This window comes from Zalophus californianus, chromosome 17 (assembly GCF_009762305.2).
Source record: "Zalophus californianus isolate mZalCal1 chromosome 17, mZalCal1.pri.v2, whole genome shotgun sequence".
NCBI lineage: Eukaryota > Metazoa > Chordata > Mammalia > Carnivora > Otariidae > Zalophus > Zalophus californianus.
Window position 1 is genome coordinate 14,457,035 of NC_045611.1, and position 25,101 is coordinate 14,482,135.

A 25,101-nucleotide genomic window follows, 5' to 3' on the forward strand; every position below is an offset into this window, starting at 1 on the left:
GATGGATTCAGGGTGAACAGATTTGTATCCTGGACACTAAAGCCAATGGTAGGTTTAGGAAGCACAGTAAATGACTTCGAAAACCATTCTCTATACTACTCAAATTTTAAAAAACTGAAGTCAAATGGTTTCAATCCTTTATAAGGTTGTCCTTGCAGTAGACAAAACTTTGGTCAATGGTCTTGGTGTTTCCACTTGGTTTCAAGGGCTCTGCCTCCAAATAAGTCCTCAGCATCCTTTCCCCCCATTCTCCTGGGTAAGGGATGCTCTGGTCACTTCATGTGAGCTTAGATTTATGAGGTCCTGAGAAATAGGAGTGTGAGGGCCTTCAAATTTTTCTTCTAGATTTAACTGCAAGTGAGCCAACACAGGATCTTGGCATTGGTTAACACATTTGTGTTAAAAAGCTGTTTGTTACTGGATCCAATCTGATGCCCCAATGGAAGCAAGAACAAAGCAACAACTAAAGAAGTCTTCCCCTTACACCCCCCCGCCGCCAAACAGCCCATTCCTTTCTGAGTCCAGGCTCCTGAATGCACATGAAACTGTCTAGCGTTGGCTGCGGGGAGCAGCACTCCCTCCTCAGCTGGAGGCTGCATTCAGAAAGAATAGATTTTTCCTGGCTTCTGATAGTCTGAGACATTGTGCCTGTCACTCAGAGGGTGAGCAAAATAGGGTTCAGAAGAGAAAGCAGAGGTGAATAAACAGATGCGAGAGTGGGAAGAGCGTACAAAGTACGGAGATGGCAGAGACTGATATCACACCTACCCTGGGATGGGCCACTCTCCCTGTGCCTGGAAGAGGCTCCTAGGCTATTTTAATTATAAATATTTATATCATGGAAGCAAATTCAGGAGGATTTATATCCCAGGGGAGTGCAGATCAATAGATGTGAGCAAACCTCATCTCCAGGCTGACCACTTAACATTGTTATCACCAATTAGGGCTGCCTGGCCCTCTGGGAGGGTGTCGGTTCTCCTCCTGTCCTCTGTAGGTCCACCCCATTCTTGGCCCCAAGAGGAAATCAATATCAGGAGGCAGGGATCAATACCCAGGTCATCTGCTTGGCTGCAGTGGCTCTCCTTAGGACTGGAGTTTGGTTAGCCCTCACCTATCCCGCAAGCTCCCTCACAACCCCTCCATCCTCCCAGGTCTGCTGAGGGCATCCCAATTTTGATCTTTAGCTCATTAACTGAAATCAGCAAAAATGCTGTGGACTCTTTTGAGAAAGGAACGAAAGACTTGGTTATCATTTGCCTCACTTCCCAAAAGTGAGGAAACTTACCAGACCTCAAGGATTGGGTAATTTCCTGCCTCATGCTTCCTGCTGCTGACTCTCTGGCCACCAAGTACTGTCGGAGCGGCTGGAGCTGGCTGGGTTTCTGTTCCAGGTCTGCCTGCGTCTCCCTATGCTTGGTCTGCAGTTGATAGATCCTCTGCTCCTGAAGCATCCAGCTATTGACCCGCCCAGGGAAAGAAAGAAAAAAATGGAAAAAAAATCAATTAATACTAAACGGCTTAACAAAACACTGCATAGCACAGGCCTGAAGCTCACCGGGTAGGAGTTGGGGTGGTCTCAGTGGCAACAGTGGTTGTGGGGACAGGCTCAGCTAGCTCGAAAAGCTGATGTCCCAGGGACAGGAAGCCAATATGGTAGGCGTGATCACACATACAAACACACACACATGCACAAGCACACACACATGGCAGCTCAGTCTGACATGCCCTAGTCTGGGAGCAAAGAGGACTGTGCAGGTACACGTTCATTGTGAGCTGGTGGAGGGTGACACATACACCAAAGCAGAAGAATGGTTGCAACCAAACTCATAGAAAGGGGCGGGTATTTTTCTGTGTTCTGGGTTTTTTTAGGGGGGAGGGGAGGAGTGGAAGGGGAGGAGAGATGGTTTTGTTCTGAAAAGGTAATACCATTTATGTGTTGCAGAGAGTTACCCCAGGCATTTCTTCGTGCGGCTCCCTATCACACGACCACATGCAGACACACATGAAGCTTTTTAAAGGGGGGCAAAAAATGAGGGAGCACCATACCTCAGCTGCCAGGCCCTCTCTCTTCTGCAGGAGCTGGCTTTGAAGGTTCAGGATTTTGCATCTCGCTGTTCCAGCTGTAAAGAGTTTACATAGGGAGGGAGCAAGGAAGGATCATGAATGTCAACCAATGAGCAATTAGCATGACAAGACTAAAGTATTGATCCACTAAAGCTCACTGCACTGCTGTAGCCCCAGATGTAGAGCAGCTCCCCTGTCACTAACTCCGACAGTGCATTTCAGAAGCCCGTAATGTAGGGCTGGCTACTTTTGTAACCCTGACCCTTTCTGGGGCAGGGGAGGATGGCATCCTCATGCTGCTCATCTGCAGCTCTCACGGTGGTCCCTCTCCAGGAGCAGAAAGCTGCAGAGAAGAGTGTAAAGAACAGAAAGATTTTGGCTGTTTTACTTCATTCATTTTTTTAAATACAGCTCCCTCCCGATGGCACCAGGCAGCTCTATGTATTGATTGGAGAAGGGCTAGGGAGAAATCCTGGCCTGACAGCTGGGGCTGGAACTAGTGTGGTTTACCATTTTGCATGGTCAGGGGCAAAATGCCTTCTGTAGTACTAACTTCTGGCCAGGCCAAATACATACTTCCTGGGCACATTTTATGCATTGTAAACACTAAGGGTCAAAAATGGGAAGGGAAAAGGTGCTATCTCACTAAAGAGGCATCCTTATTCCTAGGAGTAAGTCTATAATACATCAAAAGAGAAAACAATGGGGTTTCGGATTCGGCAGACACAGTGTTTTGCTACACTAGCCAGGGGAGGCATTATCCCTGCTAGTTTCTCCAATCTCCATTGATTCCTTTCCTTGTTACTCTTAACTATACACATACTAACATTTCTTCACCATTTCTTCTACTTTTTTCCCTCATCCATTCCATGCTTTCACAAATTCACTTCTTAAATTGCTTTTCCAGTTTCATTCTTTACCCTCCTTTGATGATATACTAGCAGTTTATCTCCCTGAAATCTTCCGAGTAGTGGTGATCATTTATTCTTGTGTGAGTTTCTACTATGTGCCCCAAACTTTTCTCCCATGATGGGCGATGCAGATATGGTCTCTATACTCAAAGAACTTAAAGAATAGCTGAATCAATGAGCTACCCATTGACAACAAAACTATCCATCCATTCTCCATCTGTCCATCTGTCCATTTGCTGATTCATTCAATCTGCATTTGTTGAGAACTTCCTATTGTATGGGACTGCTCGTTGCTAAAAATACAATGGGGTGGCAGAGACTTGAGTGCTTGCTGATAACCATTTTCTCTTCATCTTCCTGGGCAATTTACAGGGCGTTGTGACTGAGCTTTGGCCAAGAGAATGTGGGTGGAAGTGAGGTATGCCTGGTCTGGCTCATAAAAACCTTCCACCGTATTCTTTGTTCTCTTTTTCTTCCACTGCAACCTAGAAGGCAATATGTTGAAGACGGTGGTGCAACCTAGGTCTCTGGGATCCAGTTGGAAAAGAGTTGCCTGACCCATACTGGACTACGATATGAAGAATAAATCTTTATGGTGTTAAGTTACGGAGGATGTTTTTGTGTTAACACCAATGTAGCAGTTAGTGTTACTCGTACTAATAAAAATGTTAAACAAGAATAGACACAGCACCTGCCTTCACAGAGCTTGCAGTGCAGGAGGTGAGAGAAATATTAAAAAAAATAATTTCAAAAATAAATGTAAAAGCACAATGGTGATAAGTATAATAGGGAGAGGGTATCTGAGCCAATATACACATATATCAGAGGAAAGTTACCTAGACGACTGCCATTGCACAATTACGTTGAGATCTGAAGCATAAGTGAACTGGGAAGGCATGAGGGTATTCCAGAAATAGGGAACAGAACTAGCAAAGTTGCTAAGGTAAGAAGGACTGAGGTACATTCTAGGAACTGAAAGAACCCTCATGTGAGTAGAACACAGAGATGAGAAGGGAAATGGTGCAACATGAGGATGGGGAAGTAGGTAAGGTTCATTCAGGGCCTTGCAGATTATGGATTTTAGTTTCCATCCTCAGATCATTGGGAAGCCACTCCAGTGTTTTAAGTAAGACTGATAACAAAATCATATTTGTATGTTGTATGAAAAGTTCTCTCTGGCTGCAGTATGAAGAATGAATTGGTATTTCAACTTCCAGCCATATGGTAGAACAGAAATGCTCTTCTCATCAAAAATGTTAAGATATTCCAAATAAAGTAGAACACATGTTCTTTTAAATAAATGGCTAAGTTTTCAAGGATACAAATCCCGAAATGCCAGGTACAAAGAGGGAACTGAAATAAGAGTAGTAAGCCATGGAACATGAATCGGCCTTGAGGAGTACTGCCCAGTCTCAGTGACTGCAGGGATTAGCTTTTAACATTCATGTGGGGATAGGGGCCCATGCAAGTTAGGAAGTTGGAACTGATATCCCCACATAAAACCAGGACCCTTAAAAGGATGGCTTAGGGGGAAAAAAACACAACCATCTGTTGTTCCAAGGATGCTTGACTTCTCCTGCCCCATGGGTGAGAAAAAGTCTCCACTGAGAATTTGTAACTATTTCTTACAGGTTTGAGGATCTATCTTTACTATTTATCAAGTTCAGGGACCTCTAAGCTGAAAAATTAAAATCAAACTTGGTCTCAGGCTAGTAACATCCCCATAGCGTTTGGCAGAAGCAAACCCCAAAATACTCTGGAGGGCCACAGCTTCATATCGGTCACCTGGGATTTTCACAGAGAAAACTCTGCTGAAGATATAGCCACGTTACAAAACTAGAAACCATGCGTGAGAGTAGCAGACAAAGGAAAACAGCCAATTTAGAGCTCTGAGAATTTCAGATAGAGCAATCTGGTGGAGACTGCAGAGTAAGTGTGCTTAGAGTGATTAAAAACATGAAAGAAGATATCAAAATCATACAAAAATAGAGAGACATTATGAGAAAATAGAATGAACTGGAGAGAAGTCATAGGAGTAATGCATCAGGATCAAGAATGCAACCCTCTTGCCAAATGTGCTGGACTCGGTATATATCAGGGCTTAGGAAGCAGTGATTTTTATCTTTTTCTTTTGCTCCTTATTTTAAGTATGTTATTTATATAAGACAAACCTCCCACTTGCTTTGTTAGTGACATCTAAAATATAGGGGCATAATGACTGCCCCAAAGCCAGGAAATATTTTTCATGTTTAAAACTGATGGTCAGCTCATAAGACATTCTCTGTTATGATTGTTGAAGTATCTCATAAAGGAAAATATCATCTCAGTGTGATTTCTTTGCTTCTTTGCACTCTTCAGCTCAATGGTCTCTTTCCAGCTGGGCACAAATTGAGGACACTGGCCTTTTCAATGGTGGACAAAGAACCATAATGGGAGGGAGGTGGCAAGCATCAAAGGAAAGCTCAAAATAAGAAAGGCTCATTATTTTATTGGAAACTTTTTTTCTTGCTACTGTTTCAAAAATTATTCCTATACCTCACAAAAGAACTAGGAATAAGTAAGACAGTGACACCAAGAGGTTACCTGGTCAGCCTGAGCTGGTGCTGTGGAAGAACCAATATTGCTTTTCAGATCCCAGGATATTCCTTTATAGACCCAGGTTCGAGTCATAATAAGAGTTTTTGGTAGTGGAAAGACTTAGATGGAATGAGATGATCACAAGCTGGTGAGATTGGGTCCATTTCTCCCACCTCTAATCTCCTGAGACACTGATCACCATCACTACCATTGTTAGTTTTTACTGAAGTTCAGCTAGTTGCCAAGCCATGTATTATTCCATTTAATGTCAGATAACCTCTGCAGGGTGAGCATTAATATCCCCATTTCTCAGATGACAGACACAGAAAAATGTAATAATCCAAATTCTCTTATCCTATACCAGAATCAGGGGTAGGATAAATGCCCTTAAGCCTTCCTTAGTGGATTTAGAAAGAGGCAAAGCCATTCATGGCCCTAAAAAGAGCAGGGGCTCATAGACAATTCCTTTCTTTGTGTACCTTTAAAGAAATTCGTGTTCTGAGCAGCTGAAATGAGACAACTGAGCTCAACTACACTGGTCTCTGTCTTCCAGTAGAAAATGCAGATTTACTCCAGTGGGACAGAGATATTTGAACAACAGTGATTTGTAGAATTTGGTGTACTAGTGGGGCTGCTTTCAATCAGAGCTGTTTATGATGAAAAGAATCAGGTTATCTGAGCTCTTTTCTTCTTCCCTCAGCCAAATATCTCATCTATCCATGAGATAGATGTCCCTTCAGATGTGTCTAGGTCTATCTACACCAGTACCCCAAGGCCATTTTTGTCCAAGCCACCATCCTATTATCCCTAGAAACCTCCTAATGGGCCTGCCTGCCTCCACTTTTACAACTTGCGTTCTCTTCACAGCAGCCAAAACAATTTACATGGCTGCTCATCCTGTTCTTTAGGTATTGGCTCCAATATCACCTTCTCAGAGACCACCCACCTCAGAGGCCACTCCCCCCATCACCTTATCCTGCTTTGCTATCTTGTTTTTGGACACTGAATCTCAGTTAGCAAGCACAGTGCCTGGCATATGGACATTATTAATATTTACAAGAAGGAATAAATGAGTCCCATATCTTCATTGACACCCATGATCTTCTAAGATAGAGGAAATGAGATACCTAATGACTAAGAAAAGTTATTAATGAGTCAACCTTGGAAAGAAAGTCTTTTGGGAATTTTCTCAAGGTAGATAATAATTTATATAGGGAAATCAGAAGGATAATTTTCTTATTAGGAATATTGTTGTGGATGAAATTAGGCTCATAAAAATAAAAGTCTGGGCTGGTGACTATCTGGATTTACTATTTACAAAGTTGCAATAATAATAATCAAATGTGCATTTACATAGTATTTTCTAGTATAAATAGTACTTTTGCACATACTAACTCATCTTTTAAAAATAACACTTTATGAAGGAAACAGGTATTATTCTCTGCATTTTACAGAAAAAAAAACTGCTAGAGGCATTATAGCTAGTGAGTATCAGATCACAACATCGTCTGGTAAACCTGAAAACCCAAAGATCCACCTTAAGAGAATATTTACACTTATAGCCTACTTTGAAGAAGGATAGATGGGATACACAGAGGAAAAACTTTTGTTTAGGGTGGTGCATTAAGTTCCAATAGGGTGGTATGTGCATTTCCTGGGGCTGTTGTAAAAGATTAACACAAACTGGGTGGCTTAAAAGAGCGGAAATCTATTCTCTCACAACTTGAGATGCTAGAAGTGTAAAATCAAGGTGTTGGCAAGGCCACACTCTTTCTGAAGTCTCTAGTGGAGGACTCTTCCTTGTCTCTTTTAGCCTCTGGTGGTTCCTGGCAATCCTTGGCATTTCTTGGCTTGTAGCAACATCACTCCAATACCTGCCTTCGTCTTCACATGACCTTCCCTCTGATCCTGTGTATTCTCTCCTCTTCTTATAAGTAAGGATACCAGTCTTTGGATTTAGGGCCCAGATTAATCCAGTATGGCCTCAACTTAACTAATTACATCTGCAAGACCATTCTGGGATTCTGGGTGGATATGACTTTTGTGGGGGACACCATTCAAGCCACTATAGATGGGAAGTATCAAACTGTAAATGCCTCCCTTTCCTCTTCACCATCAGTTTCCATCTCTTCTTTAAAAGAGTGGTTATCACATTCAATACAATACCTATCAAAATACCATCAACACTTTTCACAGAGCTGGAACAAACAATCCTAAAATTTGTATGGAACCAGAAAAGACCCCGAATAGCCAAAGGAATGTTGAAAAAGAAAATCAAAGCTGCTGGCATCACAATTCTGGACTTTAAGCTATATTACAAAGCTGTCATCATCAAGACAGTATGGTACTGGCACAAAAACAGACACATAGATCAATGGAATAGAACAGAGAACCCAGAAATGGGCCCTTAACTCTATGGTCAACCAATGTTTGACAAAGCAGGAAAGAATATCCAATGGAAAAAAGACAGTCTCTTCAACACATGGTGCTGGGAAAATGAGACAGCCACACACAGAAGAATGAAACTGGACCATTTCCTTACACCATACACAAAAATAATCTCAAAATGGATGAAAGACCTAAATGTGAGACAGGAATCCATCAAAATCCTGGAGGAGAACACAGGCAACAACCTCTTTGACCTTGGCTGCAGCAACCTTTTGTTAGACACGTCTCCAGAGGCAAAGGAAACAAAAGCAAAAATGAGCTATTGGGACTTCATCAGGATAAAAAACTTTTGCACAGCAAAGGAAACAATCAACAAAACTAAAAGGCAACCTACAGAATGTGAGAAGATATTTGCAAATGACATACCAGATAAAGGGCTAGTATCCAAAATCTATAAGAACTTATCAAACTCAACACCCAAAAAACTCAAAAAATCCAGTCAAGGGCACCTGGGTGGCTCAGTCGGTTGGCCACCAACTCAGTCGGTAGCTGAGTTGAGTATCAGATCACAACATCGTCCAACTCATTTCCTGAGTTGGATCCCAGGGTTCTGGGATCAATTCCTGCGTCAGGCTCCCTGCTCAGCAGGAAGCCTGCTTCTCCCTCTCCCTCTGCCCCTCCCCCCGCCTGTGCTCTCTCTCTCTCTCTCTCTCTCTCTCTCTCTCTCAAATAAATAAATAAAATCTTTAAAAAAAATCCAGTCAAGAAACGGGCAGAAGACATGAAGAGACATGTCTTTATGGTGTTCTTCCTCACACTAAAGGAAAGTATATTTAAAAGACAATGCTCTACCCTATGATTCAATAATCACACTCCTGGGTATTGACCCTAAAAATACAGGATACAGACACCCCTATGTTTACTGTAGCATTATTTACAATAGCCAAATTATGGAAGCAGCCTAAGTGTCCATTGATAGATGAGTGGATAAAGAAGATGTGGTGTGTATATACATACAATGGAATATTATTCAGGCATAAAAAAGGAAATCTTGCCATTTGCAACAACATGGATGGAGCTAGAGAGTAAAATGGTAAGCAATACAAACCAGTCAGAGAGAAAGGCAAATACCATATGATTTCACTCATATGTGGGAATTTAAGAAATAAAACAAACAAACAAAGGTAAAAAAAAAGAGACAAGCCAAAAAAACAGATTCTTAACTATAGAGAACAAACAGATGGTTACCAGTGGGGGATTGGTGGGGGTTGGATTAAATAGGTAAAGGGGATTAGGAGTGCACTCGTCTTGATGAGCACTGAGTAATGTATGGAACTACTGGCTCACTATACTGTACACCTGAAACTAATATAGCACTATATGTTAACTATACTGGAATTTAAAAAAAAAAGACACCTTATTTTAAAATCTCTTAGTAGTGATCCATTTTGAGCCCATAAGCATTATTTCAAGTGAATGTTTACATAGTGTCTATCACCACTATATTTTTTTTTAAAGATTTTATTTATTTATTTGACAAAGAGAGACACAGTGAGAGAGGGAACAGAAGCAGGGGGAGTGGGAGAGGGAGAAGCAGACTTCCTGCGGAGCAGGGAGCCCGATGCAGGGCTTGATCCCAGGACCCTGAAATCATGACCTGAGCCGAAGGCAGATGCTTAATGACTGAGCCACCCAGGCACCCTCACCACTATCTTTATATAGCAGCATCTCACTTTCATAGATATTGTGGTATGTGAGATCTCTCCTGTCATCTAGTTCATTTCCCTGCCCTGGTTACAGAGGAGGTTCATACCTATAAAGAACCATTTGTGTTTTCTTTGCTTGCAGCTTGAACTAGCTTGTCTTACTGAATATGATTATAACTAGTTCATAGTGATAGCAAGAGACTTAAATTGTTGAATGAAGATTTTTTTTTGTTTTCTTTACTAAAATAAGTTTCTGGATCTCAAGACTTAAAATTCTGTCTCCTTTCTTCTTAAAAAGGAAAATTAAAGGGGCACTTGGGTAGCTCAGTCGGTTAAGCATCTGCCTTCAACCCTGAGATCTAGACCACTTTGGGGGCTCAGCGGGGAGTCTGCTTCTCCCTCTGCCCCACCCCATGCTCGTACTCTCCCTCTCTCTCTCTTGCAAATAAATCTTAAAAAAAAAGGGAAAATTAAAAAGAAAACATTATGAAATTATGCCCTTGCACACAGTAGGAATTCAATCAATATTAATTTCATTTGGATATTTGGAGCACTATTTTGATTCAAGTTATACTGTAGGAATAAACAGAAATGACATTTGCTCAGTAAGGGAAAAATGGTGTTGGGACAGTACCCAACAAATGCACCAAAATTAATTCCAGATGAATTAAAAATATACAAATAAAAGCACAAAATTACTAGAAAAAATAATGAGAGAATTAAAAAAAAATAGTATGAGAGTGAGAAAAGTCCTTCCTAAATATGGCACAAACTCCAGAAGTCATAATATAAGGATTCACAACTTCATTATATTAAAATCAAAACAAATTTCTCTATAGCAAAAATCATCATTACCAAAGTAAGAGAGATATGACAGACTTGGAAATTTTATAATTCATATCATAAACAAATTGCTAACTTATATAATGTATAAAAAGCTTCTATGAATCAATGTATAAAAGTACAATAACCTAATGGGAAACCAGCAAATAGTTCAAAGGAAAAGGAATAAAATGACTTTTAAACATATAAAAACAATCTCACTCACAGTAAGAAATACAAATTAAATCCTCACTGAGATACAATTTTATACTGACTACATTGTCAAAACTCCAAAATTATTGATAATACAATGTATTAGTGAAGATGTGGCAAAACAAGGTTTTCTACACATTGCTGGTGGGAGTGCAAACTGGCACACTCTCTATGGGATGCAATTTTCTAAGATCCATTAAAATAATATGCACATACCCCTTGACCTAGTAAGTCCAATTCTATGAATTTATTCTACAGATATACTTGCACACATGTGAAATGGCAATGCACTGCAACTTTGTAATAGTAAAAGATTAGTTATTACCTGAAAGTCTATCAGTAGGAGACTGGTTAAATAAATAATGGTTTAGCCAACAATGGGATATCATGAAGCTGTAAAATGACTGAGGACTCTCCTACATAGAAATTCCTTCTCTGTATCCATGGCAGGAAAATGAAATAGATGACAGGAGAGGTCCAGAAAAACCATAAATACCTATAAACATTATATATATATATATTTAAAAAGATGCAGAGCAGGATGTTTGGTGTGCTATCTGTGTAAAAATGGGGAAGGGAGTATACACAAATATGTATTTGCTTGTATATGCATAAAATATCTTTAAAAGGACACACAAAACCTTGGTAACATGGATTGCCATTGGGCAAGGGAACTGAGTAGATGGGAGACAGAGAAAGAGGATTTCCATTGTGTACCTTTTGGACTTTTTGAATTCTGATAATATATTCCCTATTTAATCAGTTAATTAATTCATTAGAAATATCTCTCACATAGAGACACACCCATAAGCACACACACAGATCAAACATCATTTGTTATCACACCTCAGACCTAGAAAGATAAGTAAATCCCCAGCATGCTACGTTTTTGGCAACATTATCAGCCTACTGGGCCTTGGAATTTAATGACATATTATAATTAGGGTAAGTAGAACTCATCAGCCAAACATGTCCATCTCCTGAATTCCTAGCACTTATCATGCACATTCATTGAATGAGAAAATTCCAAAATGAAGGATAAACTACAAGTGAAACAGTTAATGGCCTTTGTGGATAATCTCAACTATTGATAAAGTAAAAATAAACATGGTTGTTATAACTGGTAAGCCTCGAGACTTGATTTCCACCACCTAGTTGTGAACTTGGTAAAGTCACTTAAATTAGGAGAGCTGGCTGCCACATTAGTAAATAGAGAGTGTGGACCAGATCATTTTTAATGCTTTGTCCAGGTGCATTTCTCCTAGAAGTATCCTAATTGCATTCTTCATCAGAGTGTATGACCAAGCTCTTTAGCCTAGGGTTATGTATAAGTCTCCAGCGTCTTAGACTGGTGAAGACCCCAGAGAGTTCCCCTACATTTCAGCCTGACCCTTTTCCTCTTTGCCTTAAAATATACAAAAATCTTCCTGTTAATCCAAAAAACCTCTTGGGAGCCAATAGTTCATCTAGCTACCTTCTTATTTCTTTCTTCCCTTTATCTGCCAAATTTCTTAAATATGGAATTTGTACCTGCTCCTCCCATGATTTAAAGCAACTGACACTTTTGTCTGTCTCTCTTATCAAGGTGAAATTCACATTACATAAAGTTAATCATAAAGGGTACAATCCAGTGGCATTTAGCACATTCACAGTGTTGTCTAACCAACACCTCCATCTAGTTCTAAAATATCCTCATCACCTTCACATCAGACCTCATGCCCATTAAGTAGTCACTCCTCACTCCCTCTTCCCCTCAGCCCCTGGCAATCATTTTCTATCTTTATGTTTCTATGGACTTAACAATTCTGGATATTTCATATAAATTGAATGTAACCTATGTAAACTTTGGTGTCTGGATTATTTTACTTAGCATAATTTTTCAAGGTTCATCCATGTGGTAGCATGTATCAGTGCTTCATTATTTTTTGTGGCTGATTAATATTCCATTGTATGCATATATCATATTTTGTTTATCCATTCATCCATTGGTAGAGATTTGGATTGTCTCCACCTTTTGGTTGGCTACTGTGAATAATGCTGCTATGAACACTTGTATACACGCATTTGTGTGAATACCTGTTTTTGATTGGATATACATTTAGGAGTGGAATTGCTGGGTCATGTGATAATTCCATGTCTAAATTCTTTGAGGAACTTTTTGTGTCTCTTTTTGAAGCAGTTTTCTTAGGCTCAAGGTGGAGACATTAGTTATAGTCTCATTCACTCAATAAACAATTAGTAAGTGCCTACTAAGTTTAGGCCCTTTATTCAGACACTGGAAAATTTGAAGGTGAGTAAGATTGTTGCCCCTTTGAAGGTTCTCATGGTCTGCCTGAAAAAGATACATGGGGAAATTAATAAAATGTAAACTGGATAATGTCTTTCCTATAATAAAAACCTTCCAGGAATTCATCTTTGTAACCAGAAGAATACCTAAATTCCTTACTGGGGCTTCAAGGCTCTGCCTACACATATGACTTAATTTAATCTCCATGTAGAAAAACTCAGTCTGTTCTCTGTTTCAGCCCAGCCCATATTTCATAAATTTATTTATTTATTTATAAAGAAGGCCCTTATTTAAATATGTGTGAAATAAATGAATATGTGAGTTTCATTCTGTTCTCCCCTTGGCTTCCAGGCTCCAGCCTTTGTTCTATATCTTGAATATGCTGACTCATTCCCTGCACAGGGCCTTTGTTACTTCTGGGAATGCTCATTACCCTTCTGGTCCTTCTGGGAATGCTCATTACCCAGATCTTTGCATGGCTGTTTCCTTCTCATCATTCAGGTCCTGACTGCTCTGGTTAATAGATCCACCCAACCACAGTCTCTTTCACATTATCCCATCTTATTTTCTTCATTGAACTTAACCATTCCTGAAATTGTCGTTTACCTGCATATTTTCTTATATTCTCTCCTAAAATGTAGCTCCTGCTTGCATCATTTGCTGCTATATCACCTGAACTTGGCACATAGTAAGTGACGGTTAAATATTCCCTGACTGATGAATAATTGTACTACAGTTGTGTCAAATACTAAAATGACAAGGCACAGTGTTGACTCCAAGAAGGGAGAGATCCTGGAGGGGTTCTGTTTGAGTTTCTTGACATTTTTGAGTTCTGGCTTCTAGTTTTCTACTTCCATGCCCACCTTCACAGTTATCACAATCATGTCTATACCCCAAACATACTTGTGTTCCAAGCATACTCATTTATTTCCAACTACCTAGTAGAAATTTCCAAGTTATCATTCTCCAGTCCCAGCTGATTCCTGAATTTTTTCCTGCAAACTTAGGATTTTAGGGCCTGCTTTAACCACTCCATCTTCTTCATCTGTGACATCCATCCTGTCAAAACACCAGTGTCTTCAATGCTTCTAGTGTTATGTTCTACCCCCTAAGAGAATCAAATGATTTATCCAGATTCCAAACACTTCAGAGTTAGCATTTTGTGATCCTTAACAAATACGGCCTCTCCTTTACCATTGTGTATCCAAATTTCCCTTATACCTGTATAAGGCTTTTGGTGATCATTGCTGTTCTCATTTATTTGTCCCTCACCTAACCTCCTAAAGGCCATAATATCTGTACCTCTCTTTTTGGTACTTAACAAATATGATCTTGTTTAAATGAAATCATTCACTGATTTATCCCAATAGAATAGAAAATTCTTGAAGTGCAGGTTGTTTAAAAGTTTTAAATAATATCCACAGCCTTGTACCCAGAGTTATGTGCATATCATACATATATAAGTAATATCTTAATGAATAAATAAATATGGATATTGAGAAACTATGACAAAATCTCTCATGGACTAGGAACAGGTTTCCAGAGAGGCGAAAAATAGAGATGATTTGTATCTTTGCTTCCTATACATCTTTTTTGCAGTATTCCCAAAATAGGCTGCACGTTAGAATCACATTGGAAGCTTTACCTCATAGAGATTCTGACTTAGCTTGTCTGGTTTTGGAGCATCAGTGTTGTGTGAAAACTCCCTGTGTTAATTCCAATGTATAGAACCACTGGGCAAGACTTTCAGAACCTATCATGTTCTATAAATATCTAATTATATATTTCCATGGTGCTTTTCTTTTTTTCTTGAGTTTGTGGGTTTTATGTATGACAAGTTTATGTGTTATATCAAATCACTATATGACCCACACAGTACAGTACTGCTGAAATGGGAACTTTCAGTTTAGAATAATCTCAATATGGTGTGTTTGGGGAAAACAGTAAGACATCTGTTGATAATACTGAAACAACATGTTGAAAAGGGGCAGACACTATTTGTTGGCCATTCAATAATATTTACAGCTTTTCTTCCTGGCTTACAAAGTCCAGATTTTGTTCAGGTGGCAATGTGCTCATCTTTGGTGGATGAACCATGATTGGCCTAAACCTATTTGGCAATCCCATTTTCCTTTCTTTGGTACTCAACTTCCCAGCCACTGAAGCTAAGGTAGCCGAAAAAGTCATAGACAATGATATTTTGGGGCAAGTCTACTGGAAAATTGTTTGCTTTTTATTTTATTTTTAAAAAATATTTTATTTATATATTTGAGAGAGAGACAGAGATAGCGAGAGAGAGCAAAGCGGGGAGGAGAGGGAGAAGGAAGCTCCCCGCTGAGCAGGGAGCCCAATGCGGGGCTCGATCCCAGGACCCTGAGATCATGACCTGAGCTGAAGGCAGACACTTAACTGATTGAGCCACCCAGGAGCCCCAATAGTTTCCTTTTTAAAAAAGACACTGGGCTTATGTATGCCACCTATTTTCCTTTCCTTTCCTGGCTGTATACTTTCTTAATCATTACCATAAAGTAACAAGCACAGGGACAAAAAACCAATATACTGAAGATGGCAGAACAGAAGGACAAAAAGGTTTTGAGTTTGTGATACTAATATTCTTCTTGAGTCTTTGGAACTACTAACATCTTAACATTCTCTTACTATGTGAGAGTAAATGTCTTTATTACATACTCAACTAATAAAAGTTGAGTTTTTTGTTATTTGCTGCTAGAAGCATTCCAAGTTGTCTTAGTCTGCTTGGGCTCCCGTAACAAAACTATAGATTGGTGACTTAAACAACAGAAATTTATTTTCTCACAATTCTGGAGGCTAGAAGTCCCAGACCTAGTTCCAGCAGGGTCTGTTCCTGGTGAGGGTTTTCTTTCTGGCTTGAGGTGGCTGCCTTCTCACTGTGTCTTCACATGGTTTCCTCAGTGTGTGTGTGGAGAGGGAGAACCAGCTCTCTTGTGCTTCTTCTTATAAGGACACAAATCTCATCATGAGGAATCTACCTTTGTGACCTCATCTGAGCCTAATTACCTACCAAAGATCCCATCTCCAAATATCATCACATTGGAGGTTAGGATTTCAACATAAGGAAGTTTGGGGCAGGGGACACAAATATTCAGTCCATATACCAACTGTTAAAAGATTCCTCTGTTCACAATAGGAATACTGTTAGCCTATGAACATGCTCAAGGTAAAAGAAAAGTGATGTGTATGTTTTTAATGGCATTCTTCAGGGTTTGGTTGAAAATTACAGAATTACCATAAAGGAGGTCACATAACACATAAAATGTGGCAAAAATACAAAATATACCCCCTCAAAAGTGTAAAACAATTACAAAAGTAGGAATCACCTATATATTCGCTAAATATTCACTGAATGCCTACTGTGTGCACTGTGCATTTGGGGGATTTAAAGGTGAAAATTTCAGGGTTCCAGGCTTGTATATAATCTATTAGGAGAGATAAGAGAAACATGAATGACTGATGAAGAAAGACTATAATACTCACTATACCTACAGAGATACAAAGTACTGCAGAAGTTCAGTGTTAGGAGAGGGAACTTCATTGAAGAGGTCAGATTTGGCATGTCCCTTAGGCTAGCAGGAGAATCTCTATAGAAACCAGATGTGAACTTCTGAAGGGAGCCACAGGAATACATTTTCTCATCTGCACTGGGCTGCCTTCTCTCAGAACTGATTCTCTTGCTGAAAATGGATAGCTGATCAACTTAGTCATGAATCTGGGGCTAAGTTTTAATCCTGCCCTTGCTGATGAAGAGGATTTAATAACTGCCTGAAGGAAAAGTTTCACTTTTAGCTAGGGTCCTAACATTTTTAGGATAATATTATTTAGGAACCTGGAAAAGTAATTAACCCACAGCTTCTGTTAATATACTTATAAAACATAAAACCCTTGTTTACTTTATCACCAGGTCCATCATTGGTACCCTCAACTATTGGGGACATAGGTACTTCAGTCTTTAATGAACTGTTGGGAAAACTGATGGAATTATGAAGGCCAATAAATAGTTTGGCCCTTTAAAGAGAGCTAATGGAAGGTTGTGACAATCTAGATTATACAGTCTCTTCCAAACTTTCATTCATCTCTACTATGTACACCAATGCTACTCCAGCCACTTCTAACATTTGCAGAACCTGTGGTGAGAGCTTAAATGGAGGTCCACACACCATATGTCTAAATATTTAAAAGTCACTTGTCAAATGGTTGCATAAAACAGGTTCCACCTTCCTACTCTGACAAATACGTACCTTCGTTAACATCCTGGGAGGCCAGGTTGTAGTGAGGAGTTCTCAGACTTTAGAGGAGGAATCCTGTGTGGGGAGTTAGCTCACAGCCTCCAGACCTCAAACCTGCTCTTGCCACCCTGGCTTTGTCTCTCACTATGAATGATTTCATGCATACGTGTGAACATTCTGCCTGCACATCCAAAATCCATTCCCCACTCCTGTAAAGTCACCCCTTGGGCTTGGTGGATGCAGACCTAGAGGATGGCCCTGTGCAGGTCTTGGAAGTGCACTTAAAATTCTAGAGAGCTGGTTGTAGAGCGTGGTCTAGAGGTGGGGAAGGCTGAGGAACGATGAGTGTGTACTCTCTCTTGATCTCATGGACTCCTCAAACAATGGTAAGGGATGAGATGCAGCCAGGATAAAGTCAGAGCAGAGAGCCCTCTAAAATGCTGCACCCCAGCACTCCTTCCTCTGCTGCTTGTGAGCAGTGAGAACTTGTGTGAGTTCTTTAAACTATATGGGCCTCAGTTTCCTGATCTGTATAAGGGAGCATAAAGCTGCTCCTCCTGCTACTACACCAAGGTTGTTGAAAGGCCTAAATAAATTTAACAATGTATGTACAAGTGCTTTGCAAACGTGCTATATACTCGCAATGTATTGTTGTTATGCTGGTCTTTGTTTGCCTGCTTGTTTTCCATTGTACCATGTACTAAATCAAAGGGCAAAGCAGCTGCCTGCTGTGCACATGCTCTCATGTTCTCATTAACATACAACCAAAGAAGCAAATATGGAGAATGGATGACAAAGGAGGCAAAGGTTATTAAATATCCTTCAGATTTTATGTTTCCTAAACATGCTGCCTGAATCCTCCAGGTCTTTGAGACCCTGAGTTTGTGGACATGTGCTAATTTGCATGGCTGATCTAGGCTCCCAGACTGATGACAGGTAAGGGACATTACTCTTCAGCTGTAAAGCACGGTAACTCCTGCATTAAGCAGGAAGCAGACTGATATCTCATCTGTTCAGCCTGCGCAGAATATGCAGCGTACCTTTGTGGCAAAAGCAGGCTACTGAACGAGCAGGGTGTGCCGGGGAATGAATTACACCCTGAGCTTCTGCATCCATAAAAATGAGGCCGTTCTGGGGTCAGGCGGGTGGGTGATGTGTCATGGAGGCAGGTTAAACTGGTTTGACCCTCAGGCTCCCTGATTTGAAGCTGACAAAAGGGGCTGTGCTGTGACTCTGGGCTCAGAATGATCTTACTTTGTCTCTGGCCATTTTGAACCAGGGAAGACTCTGGATTTCTCTTTCTTAGAATTGTGTTTTCTTTCTTCTTTAAAAGTTAAAAAAAAAAACAACACATATCATTCCTATCTGTACAGAAATCCAAATCAGTGTTGTTCTCAGGGTAGAGATTTTGTTATGTTTGGGGCAAAACCCCCATAATCTTTATCGCATTTTAGCATCTTACTAAATATAACAAATTGTGCTATTTCTGTTTTTTTTTTTTTTCTTTTCAAAAGCAATTACTTTCCTGTCATTTTTAGACATGCAGGCAGAGGAATCTGCCTTGATTACCCATCCTTCCTCCCCTCCCCCTTTCAAGTCCTTCGGCTTCTGCACTGTTAGGGAAGGATTCAATTAAATGAAGTGTCAATGGAGTTACAATGGTTTCAGGTCAGAGACGTCAGTAAAAAGCTGCCGGGCTGTGCTACCCCTGTGTATGTAAATGTATATATTTATACCAGGGATGTCAACTTTCAGGACTCTCCTCCTCTGCTCTTCCCTGATCAAAGATGATTGCTGAGGCAATTACTGCAAAGGAAAAGAAAATCAGGGCCTCTCCTTCATCCTTGAGCTGTTGGAGTTTAATTGCTTGGAATAATGGAGCAGGAGTCCCTTCCCTTTGCACACGGCCACACTTAGGCACACACAAACTTTTACGCATGGCTGTGCTAGGACATAAACACACGTGATAGCAATGCAGGTAAACATGCATGTGCCCCCTAGTTCTGATGTACATCCATGTACAGGGCTGCCAGCACTGCAAAGAAAAACACTGCACTATGCTAATTCAAGAAAAGCTAATTCAAGAAAAGCAATGCACGGTACCTGGTTCACAGTAAAAACCGTGTTTTTATCTTCTTTATGAAAGACTTAATTTTTATTCCCTTACCGAAAGAGAGAGCTAAAGTTAAAAAAAAAAGAGAGAGAGGATAGAATGAGAAGATACAGCAACAAAATACACAAATACTTCAAACTTCTTTTGTTGTTTAATTCTTCTCTACACACAGTCACAGAAGTCCTAGGTTTCCACACAAACACTTCACATGTTAAAACCCCTCTCAGACCCTTTTTGCTTTGTGTAGGCAGTTACAAGGACAAGTTGAGTATTCTGCACTATTCACTGTGTTCTAGGCTCTTCTGTTTTGTTCTCCTAAGACATGGAGAGGGATTCTAACTTGCATCAACAAATACAAGGAATGACATTCAGATGCAGAGAATTTGAGCTTTCTCTCCAATTAGTTCTGCTGTGTGCAGGCACTGGGAGTGCACGCAGCTTCGAGCTAGGGTGAGTCCCTGGTCATGCGTAGAACACAGGCTCTAAAGCATCCATATGGCAGCTATAGTTTTTCATTTCAGGCTCCCGAGGCCTGTCAGATTTTAAATATTATTATTTGGTCTAATTGATTCCTCCTTTGATGGCAAGAGAGTAAATAAAGACAGGGAAAAAATACCCTCACAAACCCTGTCATCAACACAAAGACACACTGCAGACGCTTGGCTTTGTGTTACAACCACTGAAAATTTTCCTTTTTCTTTTTATGGATTAAACTGTTGAGGCTGTATGCATGAAGCACATGTCCATCCTTCCTAGGACATTTGAGAATACACACAGCTTTTCAGAAAAAGGAATTTAGATTTTTTTCCCACAGTTGTGATTGTTGAAAGTAAGAAAAAAATATTTTCTGAAAATTTCAGAAAATGGTGATGATAGGTAACAAAGTACAGGCTAAAAATGATCCCAAAGCACCTTATTTTATAGGTTTGGAGATAAAATGTGACTATGTGGGAGGGCCCCCCGAATATGCCAAATGTTACAACTGAACCCCTGAGAATGTCTGTTATTTTTGTTTTCCTTGCTCTGGTTCCTAACTGAAGTCTGGGCTTGGATTTTATATTTCTGATTCCCTTCTCTAATGGCTCTCAGTGCCTCTTTACAAACGTATGTACCTCCGGCTGCAGCCTCAGAGCTGCACTGATGCTAATGAGCTCAGACTCTGCCCAGCCCTCTATGTTAAGTCTAATAGGAGAGGCAGAAACAGAAACAGACGATTAGAATATGGGATAAAGGCCATGATAAAGGTAATGGGAGAGTACCCAGGAGGGGCACAAAATCTATTTGGGAAGGGAAGAAAAGACATGGGATCCTGTTCTGGAGGAGATGGTTCCTGGGCCAGAATTAGCCAGCAGGGTATCAGTTGTAATGCCCAAAGCAGCCAAAGTCACCTTGCACTTGAAATTAATTTTTTTCAAGTGATTTGATCTAACTGTCATTTGATGGGAAGCCCAATGCCCTTTTCCAGAATTTTGTAAACTCCTGGGTTCAGGTGGCTTTTAGGCCAGATCCTATTTGTCATAGGCATTAAACTTCCTTTGGTCTGTTTCTTCCGTCTGGTCTGTATCAATCCCGGTGTGGTACTTGGTACTACACAAGTACTTGGCACTTGATTTGTATAAACAACCTACACAGGTATTTGTGTGAACACCTTGAATTTTGGAAGGATGGGGATTTTCCATTACCCTATTCTTAGCTCTTTCTTGATTTTCCAACTCCTTGCCTTTCTTTTCTGTAGCTCCTTCTCTCAGACTCCCCCCTCAGCAGCTCAGCTATGCTACTTCATTCTGGCAAGCAATAGAGTTCTCTACCTCCTTCCCTGCTCCAGCCTGCCTCTGTATGCCCAATGTGCATATCCACTGTCTTTTAGAAATGCATTTACATATGTGCACACATGCACACACACACATACACTCCTTTGGCAGAGGCTTTGAAATTTTAGAATTCTCCTCCTTCTTCCTCTACTTGTCTGTGCAGAGATGAATTTCCTCATGCTGAGGATTATGGAAACTCTCCTCGTCACCTCCCCAACAAGGTCGGGTCATTCCACAAAGAGTTACTATGCATCAACAGTGTGCCTGGCTCTGTTTTATAGGCACGGGGGACACAGCAGAAAATAAAAAGAGTCCTTGCCCCGACAGGGTCAGCATTAATTTCTAATACCATTTCCTCCTGTTTTTCCAGGAGGTAAAATGTATTTAATAAATGTTTGCTGGGTGAGAGTTCTCATTCAACTTTCTTCTGCCGCCTTATCTCTCTTTACTCCACTTCACCAACCTTGTGTTCCAGTCTACTATCCACTCCCCAAAGGCCACCAGTCCATTCTTGCTGATAGAACTTTGCAAGGGGTATTTTTAAAGCTAACATTTTTTGTGTTCTTCTCATGAGCTTTGCAAAGTGCTTTATATTCATTCTTTCATGTAATCCTCACACAAACCCAATGAAGTAAATAATATTAGTTTCATTTTATAGATGAATAAACAGGAGCTTAAAGCAGTTACTTTTTTTTTTTTTTTCTCAATAGCTGGTCTCTACCTATTAAAATCCTACCCACTCTTAATATCCAATTCCAAATCGTATGATATCTCCCACCTTTGAAATTCTACATCACTGTGTTTCAGCTCTGACTAACCTAATTTACTAATGTATTAAAAATAAATATTTTTTTACTATTAGACTGTAAGCTCTTTGACTGTAAGGGGTAGATACAGATCATACTTGGATCCATTCTTTTCCTTACATAAGGAAGCATCAGTAAATGTTTTAAAAAGATTTTATTTATTTATTTGACAGAGAGAGAGAGCATAAGCAGGGGGACAGACAGAAGGAGAGGGATAAGCAGGCTCCCTGCTGAAGCGGGGAGCCTGACATGGGGCTTGATCCCAGGACCCTGAGATCATGATCTGAGCCAAAGGCAGATGCTTAATTGAATGAGCCACCCAGGCACCCCAGTAAATATTTTTGAATTAATTTAAATTAAATAATCATAGCAAATGGCTTATCTCAAAAAAGGAGCTGAAGGTTACTCGAATTATCTGTATCTATGAGAAAGTTCAAAATACTGTTTTGGATAGAGCCAGGATTTTGAAATAATTTTAAATAATATTATATAATACCTGTATAGTGAGAATTAACATGGCTCTAAACTATTTGCGACCATTCTGCACTGTGGCAGGAATAGAATAATACTGCAGAAATTAAAAAACTAAAAACAAAAGTTAAACCAATTTCAGAATCACTAAATAATGAGGGCTTACAGTTGCTACTATAAACAACTTAATTATGTTTCAGTACAGATAAGTTTTGTACATTGCCTAGGCCAGAAAAGACTTATACCTAGAAGAGAGAACCTGTTCCAAGTGCTCAAGGTCTATAGTTGGTGGAGCCAAAGACAGTGGCTATTTGTGCATGTGTCTAATTTTCTTCTCTTTGTTTCCTGACAGTGAATCTATGACAAAATGTTTTCTCAAGGGTTACCAAGAACCCATATAGAATTCCACTATAGGTAAAAGCTAGAAGGAATTACATATGTCAAATCCATTTCTTTGGGGGTAAAGCTAAAGTCTATTTCTCCTTCATGTCACATAATCAATATTTATTTTATATAGCTACAGATAGCAGGCAGAATAAATAGATACCAAAGCCTAATATAGGTGAAGATATGAGGAAATAAAGGTAAAAAAGAAAAGAGAGACTTGACTTCTGGAATAGAAGAATATTAAACAGAAGTGGTAGAATATGGACAGTAGGACTTAATAAAGAGAATATAGTTCATTTTTACTGAGGTTATTACTCATTTCAAAAAAACGGCTTTGCCTCATTGATTTTCACTGGTCATTGAGTCATCTATTTGCTGGCTGGTACTTTGGTTCTTTTTTTTTTTAATGTCTTTATTCAGCTCCTTTGAACCTCTGCAATTGTGTGTTATGTGTTGCACTAATCAAATGCCAAATCGAGCAATGTTTTCATTATGAAGATGTGGTTAAAACAGTATCATAAAAAGGATGTAATTTGTATGCAGTCAGGAAAAAGCTTCCATGTAAGATTTCTCAACTATACAGATGATGACCTTTATGAAGGGTACTCAAGACTTTCTAGCAAGTTTTCAGGATTATCTTAACCTGTGTGCTGAGTACTTTCCATTTGTCCTTCCAGATTTACTCTACATCCCTCTTCACCTGGTTTGTGCTGAGGCTGACCTTTATGAACTGTATCAACTGGCCCCCTTGCCTCTGGCTTCCATTGGTTCAGTTAAATAGGATCAGTGGGAAAAGGGAGATGCATTCCCTCTCTGAAGATCAGTTGAGGGCAGCTGTGTTCTTTGATTCAACACTGCAACTCTTCCCAAATGTCCTCTCTATACAGCTCTCTCTCCTTTCTCACCTTCAAGGTCAGGGGTGGTAACAGCTCCAGGGGGGTCAGGGGTGGTTACTAACTCCAGGACACTGCACCATCTCTTGCTATTTCTTCTTCTTTTTAAATGTCTATTCATGTCTTCTGCCCATATTTTAAAAAATTCTTTATTTAAGTTCAGTTTAATTAACAGATACTGTACTATCAGTTACTGGGGTAGAATTTAGTGATTCATCAGTTGCATATAACACCCAGTGCTCATTATATAAAGTGCCCTCCTTAATGCCCATCAACCCCAGTTATCCCTTCCCCCCACGCACCTCCCCTCCAGGAGCCTTCAGTTTGTTTCCTAGAGTTCAGCATCTCTTATGGTTTGTCTCCCTCTCTATTTTCATCTTATTTTATTTTTCCTTCCTTTCCCCTATGCTCATGTTTTGTTTCTTAAATTCCACATATGGGGGGTGCCTGGGTGGCTGAGTTGGTTAAGCATTTGCCTTCGGCTCAGGTCATGATCTCAGGGTCCTGGGATCTAGCCTTGCATTGGGCTCCCTGCTTGGTGGGGAGTCTGCTTCTCCCTCTCTCTCTGCCTTTCCCCCTGCTCATGCTCTCTCTCTCTCACTCTCTCTCAAATAAATAAATAAATAAATAAATAAATAAATAAATAAATAAATAAAATCTTTAAAAATTTTTTCACATATGAGTGAAATCATATAGCATTTTTCTTTCTCTGACTAATTTCCTTTAGCATAATACTCTCTAGTTCCATCCATGTCATTGCAAATGGCAAGATTTCATTCTTTTTGAGGGCTGAGTAATATTCCTCTGTGTGTGTGTGTGCGTGTGTGTGCGTGTGTGTAATTAGTGTCTTTATAAGGAAAAGTACCCAGGAAAGGTCATGTGAGCATACAATAAGAAAGTGGCTGTCTACATGCCAGGAAATAGGTGTCTTATCAGACACCAAATCTGCTGGCACCTTGATCTTGGACTTCCCAAACTCCAGAACTGTGAGAAATAAGTTTATATTGTTTAAGCTACCCAGTCTCTGGTATTTTGTTATACCAGCCTGAGGAGAATAAGATAACACCTCTTCCCCAGTTGTGACAACCAAAAATGTCTCCGGACATCTCCAAATGTCCCATGGGGGCAAAAACACCCCCAGTTGAGAACCATTGAATCAAAGTATCACATAAATTGTTGTCAAATTGTAAGTACGATAAGTACTTCCTGCCTTAGTAAATGGTGCTACTGAATGCCTCGGGCCATAAATCTTCTTGACTCCTCTCTTGCTTTCATACCCACATCTAATTTATCAGCAAGTCTTGATTCACCAACAAAATGTATCCTGATTCTAATTCTTTCAACCACCTCCACGCTACCATCCTAGTTTAAGCCACCATCATTTCTCACT

The 25,101-nt window shown here is 39.9% G+C and overlaps 1 long non-coding RNA gene across 1 annotated transcript in view; it reads right to left on the reverse strand.

The window, feature by feature from the left end:
- The window catches only part of LOC113935354, a 61,522-nt gene extending 45,617 nt beyond the window's left edge, over positions 1-15,905 (reverse strand). Inside the window, exons 1-3 of the long non-coding RNA XR_003524027.1 lie at positions 15,784-15,905; positions 2,047-2,120; positions 1,286-1,455 (exon numbers count right to left, since the gene is read on the reverse strand). This is a non-coding gene — a long non-coding RNA (uncharacterized LOC113935354). The remainder of the gene's footprint in view (positions 1-1,285; positions 1,456-2,046; positions 2,121-15,783) is intronic.
- Positions 15,906-25,101: the final 9,196 nt, after the last annotated feature.